We start from the raw sequence: 27,279 nt of genomic DNA, 5'->3' as shown, positions 1-27,279 counted from the left end.
CTATGCCATATTGATCAGTGTTATCGGTGCTCTGCTGCTCCAGCAGGTAAGGACCCTCCCGCCATCCTCTCAGCTGATCGGGACATTGTTATTTCATTGCGATGGTCCCGATCAGCTCCGCTGAGCTGCCAGGATGGTTTTACTTTCATTCTAGATTTTGCCAGGCATCGGCCCGATCGGTGATGCCCGGCATTAACCCTGGGTTCTGGCTGCTGATAGCAGTCAGGACCCACTGTGTTTGAAGCGTGCTCAGATCGTGAGCACGCTTTAAACCCCGGTAATGGGACCAGGGTGTATAATGGGACCAGACGTCCTGCTGTTTCTCCGATCTCTGCCGCGCGCCTGGCAGCGATCGGAACGGCATTCCTGCTGAAATCTTTCAGCAGGCATGCCGTGCAAATGCCGAGGGGGGTCCCGGGACCCCCGCATGTCGGCGATCGCCGGAGATTCAGGTCATTCAGGTCACTTGTGACCCGATGACCTGGAAATAAATGGTGATCGGCGGTGTACAGTACACCGCCAATCACCTGCCGTTGACAATACTGTCACCGCCCCAGCAACACTGCTATTGGCCGGCGATCGTCCGGCCAATAGTAGCGTGGCAGAGGAGGGGTTAACGGGCCCTACCCGCTGCTGCACCCGCTCTCTTCGTTCAGTCAGCGGGTGCAGCAGTGAGAATAAGCCGTGGATCCCCTCGGAGCTCCGGAGCCCCCTCAGGAGCCTTAGAATAGGGACAGGTAGGAGTTTAATAGGTTAAAAAAGTTAAATAAAAGTAAAAAAAAAAAAATCCCCCCCCAGCCCCCTAATAGGTCCCCAGGGTCCTATCAGGGTCTGATCCCTGACTCCGGGTCCTATTAGGGGTTCAGGGAGCTGCGTGCGCCATCCCCTTTTTTGGGGGGGCCGCAGCTTTTTTTTTTTATAAAAAAAAATCCCCCCCTGACCCCCTAATAGGTCCCCCAGGGTCCTATCAGGGTCTGATCCCTTACCCCGGGTCCTATTGGGGGTTCAGGGAGCTGCGTTTGCCACCCCTTTTTTTTTTTGGGGGGGGGGGGGGGGGTCGCAGCTTATTTTTTTATTATTACTGTTGTACACTTTTTACACCAAGCACCACACAGTACATTCTCTCTCTTTACCTACCCCCCCCCCCCCACCCCCCCGCCACTGCAGAAAAAAGGCGATTGCCCGCCGGGCATTTTCGGCAGCGGAGGCTTAAACTTTATTAGCCTCCGACACCGAATCTGCCAGTGAGGGCGAGGAAGATCCAACTTTTTTGTGTTCTTCCTCGCCCTCCTCACCATCTGGTAGTGATGATGAGTCCCCTGTACGGCGGCAGAGACGCCGCCAGGCGAGGCCACGCACCCCCCATGAGAGTGACCCAGTGGCCGACACTAGTACGAGTGGCAATGCCGCTCGTAATAGGAGTCCGGCCCCCCAGACAAGTGCACCGGAGCCCCCTTACAGTGACCCTGTCTGGAGCCCCCCAGAGGGTTATCAGCCACAGATTTCTGAGTTAGTTGGCGACTCAGGAATCCGGATTGACCATGCTGGCTTCACTGATCTGGACTTTTTAAAGTTTTTTTTCAGTGACAGCCTGGTCAATCACATGGTGGAGCAAACGAACTTGTATGCCCAGCAGTTTATTGCCCACCACCCCGATTCCTTTTTGGTCAGGCCCAATGAATGGCGCACCATTGATGCAGCGGAAATGAGAACATTTTGGGGCCTCACGCTGCATATGGGCCTGGTCAAAAAACCAAGTGCTCGTCATTACTGGAGCGGGGACGTCCTCTACCAGACCCCACTTTAAATTATGGCGATGACACGGAACCGGTTCGAGGCGATTCGGAAATGTCTGCATGTCCGCCCCGAGGTGATGCCGCCCATGACAGGCTTTACAAAGTGGGGCCATATTTTTGGAGGCCTATGTACCGCTCAGGGACCTCTCGGTAGATGAGTTTCTCATCAGTTTTAAGGGGAGACTCATCTTCCGCCAGTACATTCCCTTGAAGCGGGCGCGGTAAGGCGTGAAACTCTACAAACTCTGCGAGAGTACCTCCGGGTACACTTGCAGGTTTAGAGTATATGAGGGACGAGATTCCCGTATTGATACCCCAGAATGTCCCCCCCACTCTGGGTGTTAGCAGGAAACTCGTTTGGGACCTTGTGCACCCATTGCTGGATAAGGGTTTCTACGTGTACGTGGATAACTTTTATACCAGCATCCCTCTGTTCAAATCCCTTTCCGCCAGATCCACGTCCGCTTGTGGGACCGTGCGGAAGAACCAGAGAGGCCTCCCTCTAAATTTTGTTAAGACGCCTATCCCCAAGGGTGAGTCCCGTGCCCTGACCCATGGTAACCTGTTGGTGAAGTATAAGGATAATAGGGATGTCCTTATGCTCACCACTATCCATGGGAATGGCAGCACCCCTGTCCCTGTGCGAGGTACCGTGGGACCGGTCCTCAAGCCCGATTGTATTCTGGACTACAATCGGTATGTGGGGGGAGTTGATCTCTCAGATCAAGTCCTCAAGCCATATAACGCCATGCGGAAAACATGGGCAAGGTACAAAAAAGTTGCAGTCTACTTGGTACAGGTTGCCATGTACAACGCTTTTGTACTATCCCAGTACGCTGGCAACACAGGGACATTCCTCCAGTACCAAGAAGAAGTCCTAAGGTTCCTGATCTTTGCTGACCGGGAAAGGTCAGGCCAGACTTCCCAAGGGTCTGGAGTTATAGGCGCCAGGATCGTCCCAGGCCAACACTTTCCAGGAGACATCCCCCCCACTGGAAGGAAGGAGCGATCCCAGAAAAAATGCAGAGTGTGTTACAGGAAGGGGATGCTGAAGGACACCAGGTATCAGTGTGACACTTGCCCAGATAATCCGGGCCTCTGCATAGGCTGCTTCAGGGAGTATCACACTTCCATGGAGCACTACATTTTCCCTTTTCATTAGAATTTTCCATAATTTGACCAATGTACCAAGTCCAGAGTACATTCCAAAATATAACCCTCATAAAATAACTAAATTGCCCAAAAAAAACAGAAAAAAAAACAAAAACGAAATGACCTCTGGGGGTGTTTTTTTTAAAAATGGGTCATAGGTCACTACCATCAGGGACTTTTTTATGTCGCCTCAAATGCGCAGCGCTCTCGCTCCACCTGAGCGGGTGCGCATTTGAGGCAACAGGTTAGGGACGGCCACACACATCACATTTCCAGAATGATGATTCAGAGCATAGGGTTTGGGGCGGGCATATTTTTTTTAGTTTGGCTATGCTCTGGGTCATCATTCTGGGAACATATCCGGTTTTATTATTTTATGATTTAGATAGTTTTCTGGCCCACTGTACCCCATATTACGGGCCTCTGTACCCCACCTGTCTACCCCAGTTACGGCCCGTTGTCCCCCATAGTGTTCCCCTATTTTAGGGCTCAGTGCTCCCCCCATTAACGCTCCTTGAGGGGGGGTCCCACATCCTGGCTGCTATAATAAGCTCAAGGCCCCTGACTAAACTCCCACTCCAAGACCTGGTGTGCACCCGTGGAGCGAAAATCATCAAAAATTAAGGTATGTCCTTATTCCAAAGAAATGTATTAAAAAATTTTGGGGGGTCTTTTCTGCTATTAACCCTTGTAAGAATGTAAAATTTGGGGGGAAAACCCACATTTTAGTGGAAAAAAATATATATTTTTTACATATGAAAAAGTTGTGAAACCCCTGTGGGGTATTAAGGCTTACTTTACCCCTTGTTTCGTTCCTCAAGGGGTCTAGTTTCCAAAATGGTATGCCATGTGTTTTTTTTTTTTTGCTGTCCTGACACCATAGGGGCTTCCTAAATGCGACATGTCACCCCCATTTCAGCAAAGTTTGCAAATGTGACTCCTCTTCTGAGCATTGTAGTTCGCCCGTAGTGCACTTGACGTCCACTTATGGGGTACCTTCATACTCAGAAGAGATGGGGTTACAAATTTTGGGGGGTCTTTTCTGCTATTAACCCTTGCAAAAATGTGAAGTTTGGGGGGGAAACACACATTTTAGTGAAAATTATTTATTATTATTTCTTTTTTTTTACATATGCAAAAGTTGTGAAACCCCTGTGGGGTATTAAGGCTCACTTAATTCCTTGTTACGTTCCTCAAGGGGTCTAGTTTGCAAAAGGGTATGCCATGTGGTTTTTTTTTTTTTTTTTTTGCTGTCCTGGCACCATAGGGGCTTCCTAAATGCGACATGCCCCCCTAGCAAAATTTGTTCTCAAAAAGCCAAATATTACTCCTTCTCTTCTGAGCATTGTAGTTCGCCCGTAGTGCACTTCAGGTCAACTTTTGGGGTACCTCCATACTTCATAATTTTGGGGGGGTCTTTTCTACTATTAACCCTTGCAAAATATTGAAATTTAAGGGGAAACACATTTTAGTGAAAACAATTATTATTTTTTTTTACATATGCAAAAGTCGTGAAACACCTGTGGGGTATTAAGGCTCACTTAATTCCTTGTTACGTTCCCCGAGGGGTCTAGTTTCCAAAATGGTATGGCATGTGTTTTTTTTTTTGTTGCTGTTCTGGCACCATAGAGGCTTCCTAAATGCGACATACCCCCCGAAAAACATTTCAGAAAAACGTACTCTCCAAAATCCCCTTGTCGCTCCTTCGCTTCTGAGCCCTCTACTGCGCCCGCCAAACAATTTACATAGACATATGAGGTATGTGCTTACTTTAGAGAAATTGGGCTACAAATATAAGTATACATTTTCTCCTTTTACCCCTTGTAAAAATAAAAAAAAATGGGTCTACAAGAACATGCCAGTGTAAAAAATGAAGATTGTGAATTTTCTCCTTCACTTTGCTGCTATTCCTGTAAAACACCTAAAGGGTTAAAACGCTGACTGAATGTCATTTTGAATACTTTGGGGATGCAGTTTTTATAATGGGGTCATTTGTGGGGTATTTCTAAGATTAAGACCCTTCAAATCCACTTCAAACCTGAACTGGTCCCTGAAAAATAGTGAGTTTGAAAATTTTGTGAAAAATTTGAAAATTTCTGCTGAACTTTGAAGCCCTCTGGTGTCTTCCAAAAGTAAAAACACATCAATTTTATGATGCAAACATAAAGTAGACATATTGTATGTGTGAATAAAAAAAATTTATTTGGAATATCCATTTTCCTTACAAGCAGAGAGCTTCAAAGTTAGAAAAATGCAAAATTTTCAAATTTTTTCATCAAATTTTGGGATTTTTCACCAAGAAAGGATGCAAGTTACCACTATGTTAAAGTAGAATATGTCACGACAAAACAATCTCGGAATCAGAATGATAACTAAAAGCATTCCAGAGTTATTAATGTTTAAAGTGACAGTGGTCAGATGTGCAAAAAACGCTCTGGTCCTAAGGTGTAAAATGGCCTGGGGTTAAAGGGGTACTCCACTGGAAAACATTATTTATTTATTTTTTTTAAATCAAGTTTTGCCAGAAAGTTAAACATATTTGTAAATTACTTCTATTAAAATTTTGTAATCCTTCCAGTACTTAATAGCTGCTATTTGCTCCACAGGAAGTACTTTTCTTTTTGAATTTCCTCTCTGTCTGACCACAGTGCTCTCTGCTGACAACTCTGTCCATTTTAGGAACTGTCCAGAGTAGGAGAAAATCCCCATAGCAAATCTATCCTGCTCTGGACAGTTCCTATTATGGACAGAGGTTGCAGCAGAGAGTACTGTGGTCAGACAGAAAGGAAATTCAAAAAGAAAAGAACTTCCTGTGGGGCATATAGCAGCTGATAAGTACTGGAAGGATTGAGATTTTTAATAGAAGTAATTTACAAATATGTTTAACTTTATGGCACCAGTTGATTTAAAAAAAAAAATGTTTTCTACTGGAGTACCCCTTTAAGGAACGGGACGCAAGGGCGTACCTGTAAGTCTTGCATCCTTAACAGGTTAAATATATAAAATTGCTCTAAAAAATATATATATAAAGAAATGGGCTCATCTGCACTTCTTGGTCACACACTATTTAGCAAAAATTTGCTACTTTTATACAGCTTTCAGGTATAGATAATACCATACCGCTTAGGGTGGGCTACAAATATTTACAAATTTTTCCAGGGTTTAATAAATTATGCTGTATTATATTAACCTCCCAATCAATATAAATGCTTAGGCCAGATTGACATAAGCTCAAAATCTGCAGCCAATGTATTTGTGTGCTGATCAGCATGGGCCCCATCCAAACCAATGACCCCAAAGTAGTAAGCCAGTGACTAAGTTCAGGTCCTTTTCCGAGTTCACCAGAGTTTTGCCTCTAACTGAAAAACTTGGCAGACCACACTTTTCAAAACCCAGCCAAAACTTGTATACACACTGAAAATGACACGAACACTCACTAAATCATTACGTTTGGGCCATTGGTTTGAATGGGGTCCATACCGATTCAAACATGGCAGCCGATTTTGAACTTCTGATGACATATCAGTACCTCAGGGGCAATAAGTGTCCAGAACAAACATGACAATACAGTAGCTAGTAAATAAAAATCTACTTGTATGGACCATATTTAAAATCATCTTTCTATTTCTCTTGTCAAGCAGAGGTGTTGCCAAGTCTCCAAAAGACTGGGGTCTAGAGCCTAGAGTCTATTAATACACGCGGCAACAGTACAATGTGGTTGCAGCAATCACACTCCTATCACACTCAGATCTCCGCATGTACACACTGTAATAGGAGTGTGATTGCTGCAACCACACTTCTATCACCCTTACAAACCTGTACATATTCAGGTAGCCTGTACATGCTGAGAGCTCACGTATAGTTTAAAAAAAAATTATTCCAAGTAAAAAGAAAAGTAATAATATAAATGTAATGTTAACATCATATAATATATGTAATGTTTATGAATTAGATAGTACCCCTAAAAGATAGTTGTACAGAATCTGGCGCACAACCAAACAAAACATGTCGAGTTTATAATAGTAAATCAGGGCCATTATCACCATATATATTATCAGCGGACTGTTACCAACTCTTATATATTCTTGTATACTGGAACTAATATTACCAAAAATACCAGCATACAAGGAGGAATATTATCACCACATATTTGACTATATTTACATAATAAATAATACTAATAATGTCAGTACAAAAAAACTAAAATGGTCAGCAACTCTAAACAAAATGAAATACGTGCACAGGTGCACATTGCTAGTTTTCTGTGTTACCAGAAAGGGACAAGGGAAAATAATACCACCACTAATTACCACATACTACTATATAGTTAGTGAATAAAATCCACTATGCAAAAGACCAATATTCCCACATACCAACCATACAGAGGTAGATACCAACTGTACACAGAAACTGTATACTAAGTAAGTGATTACAGTTACAGTAACTCACAGGTGACATAATCTCTAATTGCATTTGTCCTATTTCCTTTTCTTCTCCATTTGGCTCAGGGCACTAAGTTGACTTTTCTAGCCAAAACTCATCACATCAGCATCTGCAGGACAAACATCTTACACTCAGCATTTTTTCAGTGCAGTCTCTACCTCTACACAATCTTCCCATCTATTGGGCAAGTAGGTAGACCGGTAGTAGCCAGATATGTTCCTCTCTCAGGGATGTGGAAATTATATCGCCCGACGCCCGGGACAAGTAGTTTTGGGCGCCGGGCAGGTGAATTGTTTATAGATTTAGCCCTGTATCGGGCGAGCAGGGACAGACCGACTTCCCCCTTATTTTTCTTTACTGCCGGTGTGAGGCGCAGGGGCCGATGCAAGTCTACACCTCACGCCGGCGTTCAGAGTGTATGGAGGGTGCAGCGGGGGCCCCCAGCTGACTGCAGAGTCTGAGGTTGCATGTTCACATTACATAATTGAGCCACGCCCCCTTATCTAATTCTCCCGGAGGATGGAGGACGCAGCTACACAGAACACAAGAAGACAGGGGGAGAGAAAGGATGTCCACAGCTCGGCACACAGCTCTATCCCTCCCCCTTCTCTTTCTTCACAGGACCTAATCCACCATGGGGAGGCTGCATGTTTGCACAGGGAAAACACAGAACGGGGGGGGGGGGGGGGGGGAGGGAGAAGAGAGGACGTCCGGTGTGAGGGGAGATTTTCAAACCCATGTAACCTCACACCGGCTGGGACTACAGCTCTGATGTCCACTCATGGCGGCTCAGGTGAGGAGGCCGAGAATGCAGGCGGCGGGGACAGGAAGGGTGGTTGTATATGTATGTGTGATGTGTGTGTAATGTATAATGTGTGTATAATGTCTATGTGTGTTGTGTGTGTAATGTATAATGTCTATGTGTGTTGTGTGTGTAATGTATAATGTCTATGTGTGATGTGTGTGTAATGTATAATGTCTATGTGTGATGTGTGTGTAATGTATAATGTCTATATGTGATGTGTGTATAGTGTATAATGTGTGTATGATGTCTGTCTATTTGTGATGTGTATGTAATGTATAATGTGTGTATGATGTCTGTCTATGTGTGATGTGTATGTAATGGATAATGTGTGTATGATGTGGGGTGGGCAGCCGTGTATGTATGATGTGTGTGTATATGTATAGTGTGAGTGTATGTGTGATGTGTGTATGTAATATATGATGTGTGGGGGGCAGTGGTGGGTGTATGTATGATGTGTGCATATGTATGGTGTATATGTGTATGATGTATCTGTGATGTGTGTATGTAACGTATGATGTGGGGGGGGGGGGGGGGGGCACTGCCGCTGCCAGTTGTGCCATCTAATTTTATTTATTTTTAGTGGTTTCAGGCCCCTGCACTAAATTGCACCCCCAGAATTCATACTCTCCCGCCGACCAAGAGCCCCACGGTTGCACGCAAACACACCCGAACCAAAACTACAACTCCCAGCATGTTACACCATAACCTAAACTGTAGAACTATAAAGTGTAACATGCTGGGAGTTGTAGTTTTGGTTCGGGTCAGCTGCAGAGCCATAGGCTGCATCAGGGCATGCTGGGTGTTGTAGTTACTAACTGCAGTTCCCAGTATTCCCTGACACAGCCTATGTCTCTGCAGCTGACACAAACCAAAACTACAACTCCCAGCATGTTACACAATAACCTTAACTGTCCTACTATACAGTGCAACATGCTGCAACACCCACACAACCATAGGCTGTATCAGGGCATGCTGAGAGTTGTAGTTATCTACGAACTAAATGCAACTTCCAGCATTTTCTGACACAAATGCACCAAATAAACTGGAGAAGCAGAACCCCCCCCCCCCCCCAGTAACACATAAGTCCATATGAAGACTGAAAAATAGTGATGAAAATATCTTAAAAAGTGCGTATATATGTGAATAAGCCCCTTTCCTAATAAAAGTTTCCAATTTTCTTTAAATAAAAATAATGTACAAAAATAAACATAAGTGGTATCGCTGCATGTGGAAATGTCCAGACTATTAAAATATGATGTTAATTAAATCGTACGGTGAACGGTGTAAATGTAAAAAATAGTCCAGAATTGCTCATTTTTGGTCACTTCATATTAGAAATTTTTTATGGTGATCAAAAAGTTATATCTAGACTTTTCTGGGCTTGTCTGGGGTGTAAGAGGAGCTACAGCTCTCCCTCCGCTAATAGCCAAGCATGCTGCGATCACCGTGGCCGCTATTAAACCATTAGATCACCGCTGTCTAAGCTACCAGCAGTGTCTAAAGGTATCTTATATCCATCCCTGGTGGTCTAGTGGGGGGGGATCAGACTATTTTGGTCGAAATTATTTTGTCTACCAGGACAAGTGGTTTTTCTTGAGGGACAAGTAGATTGTGTTCCGCTTTAGTCCCTTGGGCAAGTAGTTTTTTTTTTTATTTCCACACCCCTGTCTCTTTGTGCCAAGTAAAAAAAAGGCATACTTGCATCCCGCCCAACACTGCGATCTCCCTTGCAGAACACACAGGCTGTGTCCTTCTTCCTCCTGAGTGCGGGCAGAGGACACTGTCTCCTGTCAGTGTAAGTCGCAGGTCTGACACTTCCTGCGGTTTACACTGACATGCAGTTTTTACTGGTATGCATGTGTGCGCATCCAGCTGAAAGTGGTGCTAGCTCACCTGGGGACCCAGGCAAGTGTCCTGGATTCCCCATTAGCAAGCGAGCCTGAGGTAAGACGCGGGGGTATGGATGCAAGACCTGGTGCTTTAACCCCTATCCTACAGCACCACAACTAGCAACGCCCCTACTGTAATATAATGTTTGCATACAGAAAACAATGCTCAATAACATATCCCAATAATCTAATGTATTTACACAGATCTCTGCCAATGGACTATGCCCAAGGCATTTTTATAGGTGCTACAAATGTAATTTAATTATAGGCCTCTACCAATAAACTTAGTTATGAAGGTACAGTGAACAGTCCAAAGGTTATAAATGCTTAGATCTCATGGCTTGTTTTACATTGCAGTACAAAGATTCCATAGAAACCAACAAATTAACATTTTAGAAGACTGAACTACACAGGTAATTTAAGACATGCATACCAAGCATTTTGGAGGCGCTATTAAAATCAAAGTGCAAGAATTTCAGTCATTAAAGGGGTTCTCCGGTGCTTAGACATCTTATCCCCTATCCAAAGGATAGGGGATAAGATGCCTGATCGCGGGAGTCCTGCCACTGGGGACCTCCGTGATCTTGCACGCCGCACCCCGGTTATAATCAGTCCCCGGAGCGTGTTCGCTCCGCCCCTCAATGCAAGACTATGGGAGGGGGCGTGATAGCTCCGGGGACTGATTATAAACGGGGTGCGGCGTGCAAGATCACGGGGTTCCCCAGCGGCGGGACTCCCACGATCAGGCATCTTATCCCCTATCCTTTGGATAGGGGATAAGATGTCTAAGCACCGGAATACCCCTTTAATATGAGATGTATTACACTATACAATTATGTCTTTACACAATAAAAAACCATAATATCACTGAATTACACCAGCAAAGCAATGAGAGCAAAATGACTACTTTATAATGTAAGGGGTATTATTATTAACACTAAGAGGAAGGGTGTACAAGCAGCATTTCCACATGTCAGGAGTGACCCACACATACCACTTACCTCTAAAGCTTTAATCTGTGGCACATCGTGAAAAGCCATTTGATAGTATTAATGACATAAAATAAGGTATTATTCCTCTTGACTACAGAATCCCTTACATGCCAGGTTTCCGAGCTATATTCCTCTATTCCCCTTGGATTAGTTCAGGCTATTTCCTTACTGTACAAACACTTCACTGGCTTTGCAATGAGGAAATACAATTTGAGACCTACCTCTTATTGCATGGGAGTTATCTTATCATAGCAGTACATCTGATAAAAATATACATAAAGTAGTTATGTATGGTAAATGCAGTCATGTTAGCAGGAATGTGCAGTATACAGACTTATACTTGTAGACTTTAGATATGAAATCACGGTTTTCTGCAGCTTGTTCATATCTCCCCTATTTGAATGGGTGCTTTAAATACCTTTTAAAAAGGGGTACTCCCGTGGAAAACTTTTTTTTTTTTAAATCAACTGGTGCCAGAAAGTTAAACAGATTTGTACATTACTTCTATTAAAAAATCTTAATCCTTCCAGTACTTTTTAGGGGCTGTATACTAAAGAAAAATCCAAAAAAGAAATGCATTTCCTCTGATGTCATGACCACAGGGCTCTCTGCTGACCTCTGCTGTCCATTTTAGGAACTGTCCAGAGCAGCATATGCTTGCTATGGGGATTTTTTCCTGCTCTGGACAGTTCCTAAAATGGACAGCAGAGGTCAGCAGAGAGCACTGTGGTCATGACATCAGAGGAAATGCATTTCTTTTTTGGATATCTCTTTAGTATACAGCCCCTAAAAAGTACTGGAAGGATTAAGATTTTTTAATAGAAGTGATTTACAAATCTGTTTAATTTTTTGGCACCAGTTGACTTAAAAAAAAAGTTTTCCACGGGAGTACCCCTTTAAGAGAATGGTGGCATAATAAGATCTATATCTGATCTATAATAAGAACTATTTTCAGTACAAGACAAGTTTATTTAGTGTCCAAAGACAGTGTCTTCTTATCATATGAACCGTAGTAGAGATTCTCAAGATCGAACATGTTATTAAACAATTTCACAGAAATACACAACTTGAAGAAAGTGATATGAAGATAAATTCTTACCATTGTAATAGGTCACACAGACATTAGCAATAGCAAAGCAATAAAGTTTTAAAGAAGCACTCCATTTTATGCGGTTTGTTTTCCCCCATGTAATGTACACGCACCACCATTACTTATGTGGTTCAATCTGTTCTATCACAACTAGGCTGCATCTATACAATTCATTACTGTAACTGGATGATGTGACCACCAGTCTGACAACCAGAAAATGACAGCAATAAACTGTGTCACAGGAAGTTGTCTGTCTTGTGTCACCTGACTTCATGTGAATTACAGTGTTACATTATTCCGGTGATGACATCATTATAGAACAGATCCCTCCAGGAAGCTCAGATCTCCTTTGTTCAGAAGACCGATGGAATACAGCTGTTTCTGTATCACATACAATACAATACTCTATACCAGTGGTCTTCAACCTGCGGACCTCCAGATGTTGCAAAACTACAACTCCCAGCACTGCCTAGCATGAAGCCTATTGGTACAACTGCAAACAAAAACGAAAAGGGAAATTCCCATTTGGACATTAATGGCATATTCCAAGGATGCAGGTCTCGCACCTCTCTCGACTGTGAGGCCTCCTCCCAGATGGAAATACCCCTTTAGGCTAGGATTCCACTTGGGTTTTTTCTTCTGGCAGTTTTTGAGCCAAAGCCAGAAGTGGATTCAGAAGGAATAGGACATATAAAGGAAGGACTTACACTTCTCCTCCCTTATGGATCCACTTCTGACTTTGGCTCAAATACTACAGTGGTAGATCTCCAAAAACTGCCAGAAAAAAAACCAAAGTGGAAACTTAGACTTAGGGCACGTTCACATGTACAGTATCTGCTGCATATTTTTTGCAGTTGATTTTGCTACCCATTAACTTTAATGGGTAGCAAAATCAGCTGCAGAAAAAAAGCAGCAGATCCTGTATGTGTGAACCTACCCTTGGGAAGATTTTGAGCAAGATATCCGCAGCAGATCCCATTTTAGGGTGCATTCACACGTGTATTTTCTACTGCAGATCTGCTGCAGATTTTTCTGCCCATTGACTTCAATGGGTAGCAAAATCTACTGAAGCAAATCTGCAGCAGAAAATCTGCTCCTGTAAATGAGCCCGAAGTCTGCTACAGATTTTCAGCAGCGAAAAACTCTCAGCAAATCCCCTGTAGACGTACCCTTAAGAACATTGGACGTAAATGTACATCCTAGTGCCCTGGTACTTAACACACTAGGACGTTCATTTATGTCCCGAGTGGCATTCAGACTATGAATCAAGTGTAGGAGCTGCTGCGCTCACTTCATAGACTAATGACTGAGGACGACAATCTCACCATTCTCTGACAGGACCTGATTGGGCCCCCAAGATACAAGTTTTTAAAAAGCAGTACAATAATAGAAAAGCTATGTGAACATGGGTATCATTTTAATCCTATTGACCTGCAAAATAAATATAACATGTAATTGTTATCTTAACCACTTAACCCCTTAAGGACTCAGACAATTTAATTTTTACGTTTTCATTTTTTCCTCCTCGCCTTCAAAAAATCATAACTCTTTTATATTTTAATCCACAGACTAGTATGAGGGCTTGTTTTTTGCGCGACCAGTTGTCCTTTGTAATGACATAACTCATTATATCATAAAATGTATGGCGCAACCAAAAAACACTTTTTGTGGGGAAATTAAAAAGAAAAACGCAATTTTGCTAATTTTGGAAGGTTTCGTTTTCACGCCGTACAATTTACGGTAAAAATGACGTGTGTTCTTTATTCTGAGGGTCAATATGATTAAAATTATACCCATTATTACATACTTTTATATTATTGTTGCGCTTAAAAAAAATCACAAACTTTTTAACTAAATTAGTACGTTTATAATCCCTTTATTTTGATGACCTATAACTTTTTTATTTTTCCGTATAAGCGGCGGTATGAGGGCTAATTTTTTGCGCCATGATCTGTACTTTTTTTTAAACCACATTTGCATGTAAAAAACTTTTAATACATTTTTATAAATTTTTTTTAATATAATGTATTAAAAAAGTAGCAGTTTTGGATTTTTTTTTTTTACGTTCACGCCGTTCACCGTACGGGATCATTAACATTTTATTTTAATAGTTCGGACATTTACGGCGATACCAAATATGTCTATTAAATTTATTTTTTACGCTTCTTGGGGGTAAAATAGGAAAAAAACTGACGTTTTATTTTTTTATTGGTGGAGGGGATTTTTCACTTTTTTTTTACTTTTACTTTTACATTTTTTTTTTCACTTGAATAGTCCCCATAGGGGACTATTCATAGCAATACCATGATTGCTAATACTGATCTGTTCTATGTATAGGACATAGAACAGATCAGTGTTTTCGGTCATCTCCTGCTCTGGTCTGCTCGATCACAGACCAGAGCAGGAGACGCCGGGAGCCGGAAGGAGGAAGGTGAGGGGACCTCCGTGCGGCGTTCTGAATGATCGGATCTCCGCAGCAGCGCTGCGGGCGATCCGATCATTCATTAAAATCAAATCTGTATTGATCCCGGCACCTGAGGGGTTAATGGCGGACGCCAGCGAGATCGCGGGCGTCGGCCATTGCCGGCGGGTCCCTGGCTGCGATCAGCAGCCGGGATCAGCCGCGCATGACACGGGCATCGCTCCGATGCCCGCGGTTATGCACAGGACGTAAATGTACGTCCTGGTGCGTTAAGTACCACCGCACCAGGACGTACATTTACGTCCTGCGTCCTTAAGGGGTTAAAGGGGTTATCCAGGAAAAAACTTTTTTTTATATATCAACTGGCTCCAGAAAGTTAAACTGATTTGTAAATGACTTCTATTAAAAAATCTTATTCCTTTCAGTACTTATGAGCTTCTGAAGTTAAGGTTGTTCTTTTCTGTCTAGGTCCTCTCTGATGACACCTGTCTCGGGAAACGCCCAGTTTAGAAGAGGTTTGCTATGGGGATTTGCTTATAAACTGGGCGTTTCCCGAGACAGGTGTCATCACAGAGGATTTAGACAGAAAAGAACAACCTTAACTTCAGAAGCTCATAAGTACTGAAAGGATTAACATTTTTTAATAGAAGTAATTTACAAATCTGTAACTTTCTGGAGCCAGTTGATATATTTAAAAAAGTTTTTTTTCCTGGAATACCCCTTTAAAGACACACCCCATTTTTGCCTTTAGGACAAAGCCAGTTTCATTTTTTGCGTTTTAGTTTTTTTCCCTCTTTACCTTCTAAAATTCATAATAACTTTATTATTTTTCCATCCACAGACTCATAAGGGCTTGTTTTTTGTGACCAATTGTGACCAACTCTTATTTTACCATAAAATGTACCAAAACCAAAAATATATTATTTTGTGGGGAAAGTAAAATGAAAAATGCAATTTTGCTACTTTTGGAGTGTTTCGGTATTTATGCAGTGTATTTTACAGTAAAAATGACAGGCTTTATTCATTCTGTGGGTCAATAAAATTAAAATGACACCCATGTTTTACATGCTTTTTTATTATGGTACTACTCTAAAAAAAAAAAAAATAAAAAAAAAATTCAACTTTTTAAACAAAATTACTATGCTTTAAATCACCCTATTGTGACTCCTCTAGCTCTAGCGTATAGAGGGCTGTATGAGGGCTAATTTTTTGCACTGTGATCTGTAATTTTTATCGGTACCACATTTGCATATATACTTTTTTTTGTCACCTTTTATTTTATTTTTCTGGGACGTAATGTGGCCAAAAAGCACCAATTTCAGACTTTTTTTTTTACGGTCACCATACGGGATCATTAACATTATATTTTGATGGTTAGGGCATTTACGCACTTATACCAAATACGTTTACTAATAATTTTTTTATTAGTAAAATGGGGAGAAGGGGTGAGGAACCTTTTTTCACATTTATTTTAGACTTTTTATGTCCCCTATATAAAAAGTCGAAAAATTATTGCTATTTATAGCAATAATTAGATTGCTAATACTGTTCAGTGCTATGGATGGAGGCAGGTGAAGGGACCTCTGTCTACTATCTTGGCTGATCTGATTCCCCCCCCCCCTTAGAAGTGCCGCTTTGCCGCCATCTGTAATGATCATGGCATCTGAGGGGCTAATGGCAGACATGATCACTGATGTCTGCCATTACCAGTTGCTCCGTGGCTGTTGACAGCAGTCAGGACCTTCCGTGCATGATGCGAGCCCCGTTTCGGTGCACGCATCATGTACAGGACGTAAATGTATGTCCTGATGCGCAAACTACCAGCGCATCAGGACGAACATTTACGTCCATTGTCCTAAAAGGGGTACTCCGTCCCTAGACATCTAGGGTAAGAGATAAGAGGGATAAGAGGTCTGATCGTGGAGGTCCCGCCTCTGTTTGTTTAGAACGCTGGGGCGCCAGGGGCTCGTGATGTCACACCATGCACCATGCAAGTCAATGGGAGGGAGCGTGGCACAGAGATCACAGGGTGCTGCACAGAGATTTCGGGGGTCCCAGCGGCGTGAGCCCCACGATCAGACATCTTATCCGTTGGCTAGAGGATAAGATGTCTAGGGGCGGAACCCCCCAAAATTCGTTAAATTGCTTTCTTCTTTTTAAATTTCCACCCACAAATAATTTTTGTGGGTTGTGACAATTATTATATGGTAAAATGAAAATTGTTATTAAAAAGTACAGTTGGTTGCGCTAACAAGCTATGTCTCTTAGAAGACAAGAAGTAATAAACAAATATGGGGAAAAAAGGAAATGTGCTGTGTCCTAAGGACAAAATGGGCTGGGTACTTAAATGGGCACTGTCACCAACTTTATTTTTTGATATGTTGTAGTACTTATGCACTACAACATATCTCTAATATACTTTTATTATTTTTTTTCCCATTAAAATGGTTTAATTTACATTTAAAAACCAGCCACTAGGGGTCTCCCTCCTGCTGCAGCCTGGCGTGACGTCATGCCTGAAAAAGGACTGATTTTGGCCTGGCAATCAGTCCTTTTTCATTTAGGCTGCTCTCGCTCCCTGCCTGTCAATCAGACAGGCGGGAGCGAGCACATTGGCTCACCGGCCACTGGCTGGGAGGCCACTCCTCCCGCACATGTCGTCGCCGCCGCTGCCCCTGCACGCCCGCTGCCGGACTCTGCAGTATCTCTGAAGTATAACGGAGGGAACGGGGTATGCGGACGGGGGGTTTGTGATGGAGGGAACGGGGTATGCGGGCAGGGGGGGGGGGGGTTGACGGAGGGAACGGGCTAGCGCCGTAGCGCTGCATGGCACTAACTTATCTACACAGGGTGCCTCCAGCTGTTTCACTACTACAACTCCCAGCATGCCCTGACAGCCAATAGATGTCAGGGCAAGCTGGGAGTTGTAGTGGTGAACAGCTGGAGGCACACTGTGAAGATAATCTAAAGGGCGAAAGTGTTGTCCCCAGCAGGCATCAGTGACAAGGTGCCTGCTAGGGAAGTCTGCCTGGTAGCGAGCACACTACCAGGCAGACAAAAAGTTATTTTTAATATAGTAAAAATAATAATTAAAAGCAGGGAGGGGGTTAGGGATAGATTGGCAATAGGCAGGGACAGAAAAAAAAAATAGGATGGTGGGAGCTACCCTTTAAGGATTTTGGTTAGGTTATGCAAATAATGTAACTTGAAAATATTGTCAGGTATTGCCATTAATAACCTTAAATGCTTTTTTAATTTTTTTTATAAAACATTCTTTGGCATTTGACCATAGCTGGTCTGATTTGCCTTTATAAACAGAGACTTAAGCAGCACAATATTGTTTACTTTTCTGTCATACAACTGATCCAACACACACACACAAAGATTGCCCAGGGCAAAGAGAAGCTATTTTGGTGTTTGTTCTGCGCAGGTGCATTCAAAATAAAGCAAAGCTAGAGAATGACTGACTTACTGAAAAGAAAAACTCCACTATAATCAATGGCTCCAAAGCACACATATCACTACTAGGATTACATTGTTGAAATGATTTGATCTGAATGGAATACCCTATTTATTGATTTATCGTGCATCCATACAAGAACTTGTGTTTGTTCTATCAGAGTAGCACTAAAAAGCTGTAGCTCATAATGTACACCATCTTTTACAGACATCCAATTCCATCTCTAAGCTTTTTTGTTTTGCCGTTAAAATCAGGCTTCTGTTCACTTGTTCACATCCAGTTTATGGCCTCTGTTTAAAATATATTCGCTCAGACATATACACTACATGGATACCTCCAATAATTGCCATAAGGTAGCATCTCATTAGCAATTGTCTTAGAGCTCCATTTCCCCCCATATAATGCATACTCACAATCACTATTCCTAGAGTGTAATCTTTTTCATGCCAGTACAGTTGCATCCATACGTTTTATTATTTAAACTGGATCATGTGGTCATCCGCCTGACTAACAGAAAATCTGTGTTTATTGTGTCATAGGAATTGGTCTGACTTTAATCAGCTGATTTTCTTTGAACTACAGGTTGATATTATCACCTTATTAGATCACTTCTAACTGCTCACAGAACCCTCAAGTCCCCTCCCAGATCCATCTGTATGGTGCAAGGATTAAACGCCACACCCTCAGCCAGAAAGGTAATGGGAAATTTATCAAGTCATTTTAGCGTGGGATAGGAATCAGAGATGGCTTTAATCTCATGCCTGAAAGAATCAATCATTTAATAGCAAATACAATGCTTAAGAATTTCCAAAGCGTTGCTATCTGTCAGTCTCACGCTGACAGGTCGCCTATCAGAACTGGCATATCGACAAATGGACTTCAAAAGGTGCGGTGGGTCTTTTGCGGTGCTGACTCGGAACAGGCACATCAGTTGAGTATAAAAGGTTTTATTAAAATGCAACGTGTTTCACCGCACATGGGTGGCTTCATCAGGCACCCACCGCACCTTTGAAGTCCATTTGTCGCTATCTACTTGGATGGGAGGCTGCAGACCGGGCTCTGACAATCCTTACACGCTGTCCATTGTTGTGTGAGAGCTCACACAACCACCTGGGGTAAGAGGCTTTAAAAAGAATCCTTCTCCCAGTCGGTTTTACGCTATGGAGCGCTCTCTTTTATATTTTTAGAACTGGCATATGGCATGGCCTAGCAGGCAGAAGACTATGGCACACCAGGGTGACTACCAGAACCATACAATCAGGTTGTGAGATGCTGATAGCCAGACAAAGAAAGCACCCTCTGTCAAACACCTTATATGTAACAGTCACTATTGACCATATTAATGTAAGATGTTAAACTGCAGCAGGAGCCCAGTTGTGTATGCCACAATCTAGTCAGTACCCACAAGATCATAATGACTAATATATCCATCCTGATATGAAAATTGGAACCTACCCATATTGGATAGATCAGTCATTGAGGGTTTTCCTCCCCTTCCCTTCTTAGGACATACCCATAAGTCCTGGGAAGGGGTTAAGATTAAATTCACGCCCATCTGACTACCTAATAGTCAGACTAAACTATAAACCCTTGTATCTTGGTAATAGAAAAGCAAGTCAAGAAACTTAAAAAAGGTTTGTGATAAGGAAACCCTAAGCCAGGGCTTGACAAATGTGTTATGACTCTAAAAGCCAGCAAAAAAAAAAAAAAGGTGCCAGGATGACGCACGATATCACGCAACAGGACGTGTGACATCATAGGATCAGTAATTAGTGTCCCCTTATCTCTCCGTGGGTCACAGTTATCACTGACCTCTCATCTCTATCATCTTCATCTCTCTAATTTTTTTTACCTTCACCTTTGTTCCACTGCCGATTCCCTGTTCAGAGCATCACCACTGAGGCCACTGATTGGCTGTGATGGTCATCTGAAGTCCATCTACTGCTTACATGACACCGGAGTGCCAAATGCAGGCAGAAGATCAGCACAGAGTTTACAGTTTACATTATAAGGTAAGGTCGGAGGTAAGTTCCAATCCTTATTGGAAAAAGGGCTGACAAAAACCTGAGAGCTGGGACTAAATTCTTACGGAGACCTCAAGCCCTGCCCTAGGCTATTTCATGACAACTCAATTTAATTGTGGGGGAGAAGGTTGGCCACAGGTACTCTTTAACAAAACAGTAAAGTGTAATTCCAATTAATTTACTATCATTTTTTTGATATCCCAGTGCCTGGCTCATTGTATCACACAGCCATCCAGCCTATAGCCGGCCGAGACGGGACATTGCTGTGGTGGGCAACTAGCTGTGATGCATTGACCACGGGCAACCAAGAAGATGACTGCAGTGGAGCAGCAAAATCGGGGGACCGAAGGAGTGGCGGTAGGCAAGTCCCTTTGTTGTTTTATATTCTGGCAGCTCGGCCATTATGGCAGTAAAAAGTTTTGCATGGGATATCTCCTTTAAGCCATGTAAATAATCTAATATCTTCAAATCATCATCTTCATAGCCAGGTAAACCAGCAGTATCCATAACACTGCAGCGCTTACTCGGCCAACATCAGTGATTAAGAGTTTATGGTCTGATTAGGTTTCATTGGACTTTGCTTGCAGATAACACGAGCAAAGATCATTTGTATTGTTTGTGTCTGCCTGACATTGACATAGTTTGTGGATATAAAGAAGGAAAATCACAGTAGGTATTTTAAGGAGACATAGGAATCCCTGCACAATCTTTTTCTATGATTCCTTCCCTTATAATTAGTAGATAACAGCTATGTGAAATAATAAATTCCAGTCAAATTAACCCCTTCAGGATACAGCCCTTTTAAAAAAAAATGTTGTAATATATCTTTAGACAAAAATGCTTCTTTCTCCTACTATAAAAAACTTTTCCCCTTAGTGCCTTTTTTCCTGTATACAGTGGGGCAAAAAAGTATTTAGTCAGCCACCAATTGTGCAAGTTCTCCCACTTAAGAAGATGAGAGAGGCCTGTAATTTTCAACATAGGTATACCTCAACTATGAGAAAAAAAAATATCCATAAAATCACATTGTCTGATTTTTAATTAATTTATTTGCAAATTATGGTGTAAAATAAGTATTTGGTCAATAATAAAAGTTAATCTCAGTACTTTGTTAAATACCCTTTGTTGGCAATGACAGAGGTCAAATGTTTTCTGTAAGTCTTCACAAGGTTTTACACACTGTTGCTGGTATTTTGGCCCATTCCTCCATGCCGATCTCCTCTAGAGCAGTTATGTTTTGGGGCTGTCGCTGGGTAACACAGACTTTCAACTCCCTCCAAAGGTTTTCTATGGGGTTGAGATCTAGAGACTGGCTAGGCCACTCCAGGACCTTGAAATGCTTCTTACGAAGCCACCCCTTCGTTGCCCTGGCGGTGTGTTTGTGATCATTGTCATGCTGAAAGACCCAGCCACGTTGTTGCTGATGGAAGGAGGTTTCCACTCAAAATCTCACGATACATGGCCCCATTCATTCTTTCCTTTACACCGATCAGTTGTCCTGGACCCTTAACAGAAAAACCGCCCCAAAGCATGATGTTTCCACCCCCATGCTTCACAGTAGGTATGGTGTTCTTTGAATGCAACTCAGCCTTCTTTCTCCTCAAAACACGCCAAATTTTGTTTTTACCAAAAAGTTCTACTTTGGTTTCATCTGACCATATGACATTCTCCCAATCCTCTACTAGATCATCCAAATGTTCTTTAGCAAACTTCAGATGGGCCCGGACATGTACTGGCTTAAGCGGGGGACACGTCTGGCACTGCATGATTTGAGGATTTGAGTCCCCGGTGGCGTAGTGTGTTACTGATGGTAGCCTATGTTACTTTGGTCCCAGCTCTCTGCAGGTCATTCACTAGTGACACCCCCCCCCCCCCCTCTAAGTGGTTCTGGGATTTCTGCTCACCATTCTTGTGATCATTTTGACACCACGGGGTGAGATCTTGCGCAGAGCCCCAGATCGAGGGAGATTATCAGTGGTCTTGTGTGTCTTCCATTTTCTAATAATTGCTCCCACATTTGATTTCCTCACACCAAGCTGCTTGCCTATTGCAGATTCAGTCTTCCCGGCCTGGTGCAGGTCTACAATTTTGTTTCTGGTGTCCTTCGACAGCTATTTGGTCTTGGCCATAGTGGAGTATGGAGTCTGACTGAGGTTGTGGACAGGTGTCTTTTATACTGATAAGTTCAAGCAGGTGCCATTAATACAGGTAACAAGTGGAGGACAAAGGAGACTCTTAAATAAAAAGTTACAGGTCTGTGAGAGACAGAAAACTTGCTTATTTGTAGGTGACCAAATATTTTCCACCATAATTTGTAAATAAATTCTTTAAAAATCGGACAATGTGATTTTATGGATTATGATTGTTGTCTCTTATAGTTTAGGTATACCTATGATGAAAATTAATTATGATAAAAATTAAAATTTTAAGTGGGAGAACTTGCACAATTGGTGGCTGACCATACATTTTTGCCCCACTGTATCCATCAAAAATGTGTTTCGGGGACTTGATAACCCCGTTAATGCTTTTTTTATCCTCTACTTTGTGGCTTTACTGTGCAATCATCTGTTCTCTCATATAATACACAAAAATATCCCTGTACTGCAGTATAATGCTGCCTGTCAGCATTTTGCTGGCAATTAGGCCCTGCCTTCTCTAGGGCCCCAAATGCCATGGCAATTCATAGGTGCCCCCCCCCTTCTGTCTAACCACCTTAAAGCTGCAGTCTCTATTGACTATGGCATCTAAATGTTTTACAGCAAAGATATACTTGTATACTTGTATTTGTAAGTTGAATTGCAGCTATCAACTTAAAACTCTACATACAGTTACCTTCTGTTAATTCCTAGAGGATGCAGGACATATTTGTACGCCCTAGCTGACTATACAAGTGGATCGGCGATATCATAGCACTGAACAGTAATAGCTATCAATAGATTGCTATAAATAGTCCCCTATGGAAACTTAAATATAAAAAAAAAAAAAATATGTATTTTTTGCCACAGAAATCTCAATTCTGGCATCCGCAAAAAAGAACAGATTTGTCTATTCTTTCTGCGGAATCCGCTTGGAAATGCATGTTCTGATGGCGCCCGCTGTCTGCAAAATGTCTGCCGAGAAATTTTCTGTGCAGACATTCTGCTGTGTGAACATAGCCTTAGATCGTCAGGGGTCCGACTCCTTGCACCACCATTAGCTGTTTAACCCCTTAAGGACGCAGGACGTAAATGTACGTCCTGGTGCGGTGGTACTTAACGCACCAGGACGTACATTTACGTCCTGTGCATAACCGCGGGCATCGGAGCGATGCCCGTGTCATGCGCGGCTGATCCCGGCTGCTGATCGCAGCCAGGGACCCGCCGGCAATGGCCGACGCCAACGATCTCGCGGGCGTCCGCCATTAACCCAACAGGTGCCGGGATCAATACAGATCCCGGCATCTGCGGCAGTGCGCGATTTCAATGAATGATCGGATCGCCCGCAGCGCTGTTGCGGGGATCCGATCATTCAGAACGCCGCACGGAGGTCCCCTCACCTTCCTCCTTCCAGCTCCCGGCGTCTCCTGCTCTGGTCTGAGATCGAGCAGACCAGAACAGAAGATGACCGATAACACTGATCTGTTCTATGTCCTATACATAGAACAGATCAGTATTAGCAATCATGGTATTGCTATGAATAGTCCCCTATGGGGACTATTCAAGTGTAAAAAAAAATGTAAAAAAATGTAAAAGCAAAAGTAAAAAAAAAAAGAAAGGGAAAAATCCCCTCCCCAATAAAAAAGTAAAACGTCAGTTTTTTCCTATTTTACCCCAAAAAGCGTAAAGAATTAATTTTATAGACACATTTGGTATCGCCGCGTGCGTAAATGTCCGAACTATTAAAATAAAATGTTAATGATCCCGTACGGTGAACGGCGTGAACGAAAAAAAAAGGTCCAAAATTGCTACTTTTTTTATACATTTTATTTTTTTTTTAAATTATAAAAAATTTATTAAAAGTTTTTTATATGCAAATGTGGTATCAAAAAAAAGTACAGATCATGGCGCAAAAAATTAGCCCCCATACCGCCGCTTATACGGAAAAATAAAAAAGTTAGAGGTCATCAAAATAAAGGGATAATAAATGTACTAATTTGGTTAAAAAGTTTGTGATTTTTTTTTAAGCACAACAATAATAGAAAAGTATGTAATAATGGTTATCATTTTAATCGTATTGACCCTCAGAATAAAGAACACGTCATTTTTACCATAAATTGTACGGCGTGAAAACGAAACCTTCCAAAATTAGCAAAATTGCGTTTTTCTTTTTAATTTCCCCACAAAAATAGTGTTTTTTGGTTGCGCCATACATTTTATGATATAATGAGTTATGTCATTACAAAGGACAACTGGTCGCGCAAAAAACAAGCCCTAATACTAGTCTGTGGATGAAAATATAAGAATTATGATTTTTAGAAGGCGAGGAGGAAAAAATTAAAACGTAAAAATTAAATTGTCTGAGTCCTTAAGGCCAAAATGGGCTGAGTCCTTAAGGGGTTAAAGAGGGAGTGTCAGTCTTCAATATTTATTTGCGCTTGTCCTTGAATTGCCATACTATTTGTAGGGGCCAAGCAAGGTATTGCAAAAATTTTTAGTGAACAGGGAAAGCAACAGTTCTTTTTCTCGGTTGCACAAACTCTGCTTGTCTGAATTTCTCAAATAAAGCCATTCTAGTGGCCGGATTGCCACAGGCAGTAAAACCAGAATGTTTACTTCAAATTCTTATTTGCCAGCAGCTGTATTCTAAGTTCAGGTCTGTTATCAAACAACCAATTGTAAGGGACCAGAAAGTGCTGCCAACAGGCACAAATTCACATACCACGTATACATGGTGCACTTTTGCTAAGTGCATGCACATGATATGGAAATATTTTTTGTTATTTGGTGTTATTCTTTTCATCTCATGATAGGTAGAAATAAACAGTATTTTATGCTATCCAAAGAAAAGAACACCTCACAAAATGAAAGGTTAATGAATAAGTAGCCAAGGTCAGCAAAAATAGTCAAAGTCAACACTTAGTCATCAGACAGAAAACCAAACCTTGGACTCTATCTTACCATATTTACTTGTCAATCCAAATATGGATTTGACAAATAGAACCTGTTGTAAAGAAAATGGCCCTCATTTACTATTCTAAACCTGACCTCTTTTGTCGGGTTTTTTTGTCGCATCTTTGTCTGCGCCATGTCGCAGACATGGTGCGCCAGTCTGCGACACGATGCGACATTTTTTCCCGACGGACCCGATGTGGATTCTCCCAAACTCGAAAAAGGGGCGTTACCCGACATTTCTGAGCTTTCCCACGTATTTATAAAGGTTTCCAACCCGAATTTGTTGAATTGTTGTGGATTTTTTCCAGACAGCTCAGAGGAGTTGGAAACCAAAACCAACAAAACCCACGTGCGACAAACAGGATGCAACATAATAATAAATACCAGGGGAAAAAAGCAGTCGGGTAAGAAAGCAAGATAGACTTACAACACGATTTTCTTAGTAAATGAGGGCCAATGTGAATATTAGATACTATGCAGGTTCAGACAATGTTTTTTTGTTTACATTTTTTATGTGAAAAAAATGGAGGGGGTGATCAGAATTTTTATTAAAATGGCAGCAGCAGACTCAGCGATTGGAACTCCCTTCACGGCCAGCAGCCAGGCATGTATATCCAACCAATATGAATGAGAGAAATATCCCAGTATAGGGGTGTACCATTTACCTCTATTTAAGGTGCTAACACCCCTAAAGCAGAGCTTCACCAGCGTATAAGCAATTGCAGTACAGAGAGACAAACGGGGGAGCACTGTGTGGGCGTGAAAGCTGCTTACCCAGCCACGGGAACCTGGCGTTTTAATCTGCACCTGAATAAAGATGATCCTGTCACCGTAACAGTGAGTGGACTCTTTGAGTGCTCCCCCGTTTGTCTCTGTACTAGAATTTTTATTAAGTTGTGAGACCATTTTTTCATGTTATAAGCAATCACTTGATTGCTTGTTCAATTAAATGCAATGTATTAAACCAATGTATGTCTATGGCAGGCTATAGAAGCAGACCTATCATGGCAGGCACACTGGCATTCTAAAGGCTTTGGGCTGCCATGACAACGGATCGGCACCCGGCGATCATATTCCATGAAGCCAACTCGACCCCTTGAACACTAATGATGCAGTGTACTAACCTTTAAAAAAAACTCTCAGTTTTGACAGCAGCATCTAAACAGTTAAAATAGCCCACGCCAGCGTTCGCTCCACACTGGCTATTAGCAGCAGCCCTCAGATGCAAAAAGCAGCCAGGTGCCACCAGGTATGGAGCAGGCTAGAGTCTCAAGCCCTCTCCATATTTATTAAATGGCCCCATGACGTAAATGAAAGTCATAGGCTGTTAAGGGGTTAAAGGGAACAGGTAATTGACTTTAAGCTGCCCTTGCTGAAAACAGCATGTTTATCTCCCATGTTTTCCCTACCCTCTCTGAAGACATCATAACATAGGGGCCGACACACTGTTTTCAGCAGTCGATCCCTTACATCGGGATGTAGCATTGGCTTTGAAAATCTACACCCAAAAGCAGGCAGTATGTGACCAGAGAAGGGCCACTTCTGGTGCTGCCTGCCTGCAGATGATTGACAGAATTCTTCCTATGCACAGTGATAGGGAGACATTAGTCTGTCATCAGCGGGTAAACGGGGACAGCAGCAGCAGTGACTCTTCTCTGACTGTTCCAATGTAAGGGACAGCTAGAGGTTCATTTTATCTATTACAAACTTCTGTACAAGGTGTAGCTAAATAAGTAGATTTAACCCTTTAACAACTTTCAAAGTTTATTGCGGCATCTGAAAGTCCTGAAATAAAAGGGGTGATTTTGCATGCAGCACCCCATTATAATCAGTCCCTGGAGCATGTTCGCTCCGGGTCTGATTACTGGCGATCACGGGGGCCGGAGCATTGTGACATCACAGCCCCGCCCCCGTGTGATGTCACGCTCCGCCCCCTCAATGCAAGCCTATGGGAGGGGGCGTGACAGCTCCTTTGGATAGGGGATAAGATGTCTTAGCACCGGAGTACCCCTTTAACTGCTGGTTAGCTCAGGGATGCTGATCAGGATCACGGTGGTGAAATTGCAGTGTCCCAATCAGTTGAGAGAGATGGCTGGAGGTCCCTTACCGTACTCTA

At 42.4% G+C, this 27,279-nt stretch overlaps 1 protein-coding gene and 1 long non-coding RNA gene across 6 annotated transcripts in view; one reads left to right on the top strand and one right to left on the bottom strand.

The window, feature by feature from the left end:
- CORO2A (coronin 2A) overlaps positions 1-27,279 on the bottom strand; it is a 179,944-nt gene that overhangs the window by 127,553 nt on the left and 25,112 nt on the right. The window lies entirely within an intron of this gene.
- Positions 1-27,279, top strand: part of LOC130272866 (uncharacterized) — a 53,313-nt gene that overhangs the window by 10,199 nt on the left and 15,835 nt on the right. For 3 of the 4 annotated variants that reach the window (XR_008843769.1, XR_008843771.1, XR_008843768.1), the window contains exons 2-4: positions 18,632-18,744; positions 19,937-20,061; positions 20,278-20,430. This is a non-coding gene — a long non-coding RNA (uncharacterized LOC130272866). The remainder of the gene's footprint in view (positions 1-18,631; positions 18,745-19,936; positions 20,062-20,277; positions 20,431-27,279) is intronic. The other variant, XR_008843770.1, reaches the window with a different exon arrangement.

The sequence above is a fragment of the Hyla sarda genome, chromosome 1 (assembly GCF_029499605.1).
Source record: "Hyla sarda isolate aHylSar1 chromosome 1, aHylSar1.hap1, whole genome shotgun sequence".
In the NCBI taxonomy this organism is placed as follows: Eukaryota; Metazoa; Chordata; class Amphibia; order Anura; family Hylidae; genus Hyla; species Hyla sarda.
This window is presented reverse-complemented; position numbering and strand designations above follow the sequence as displayed.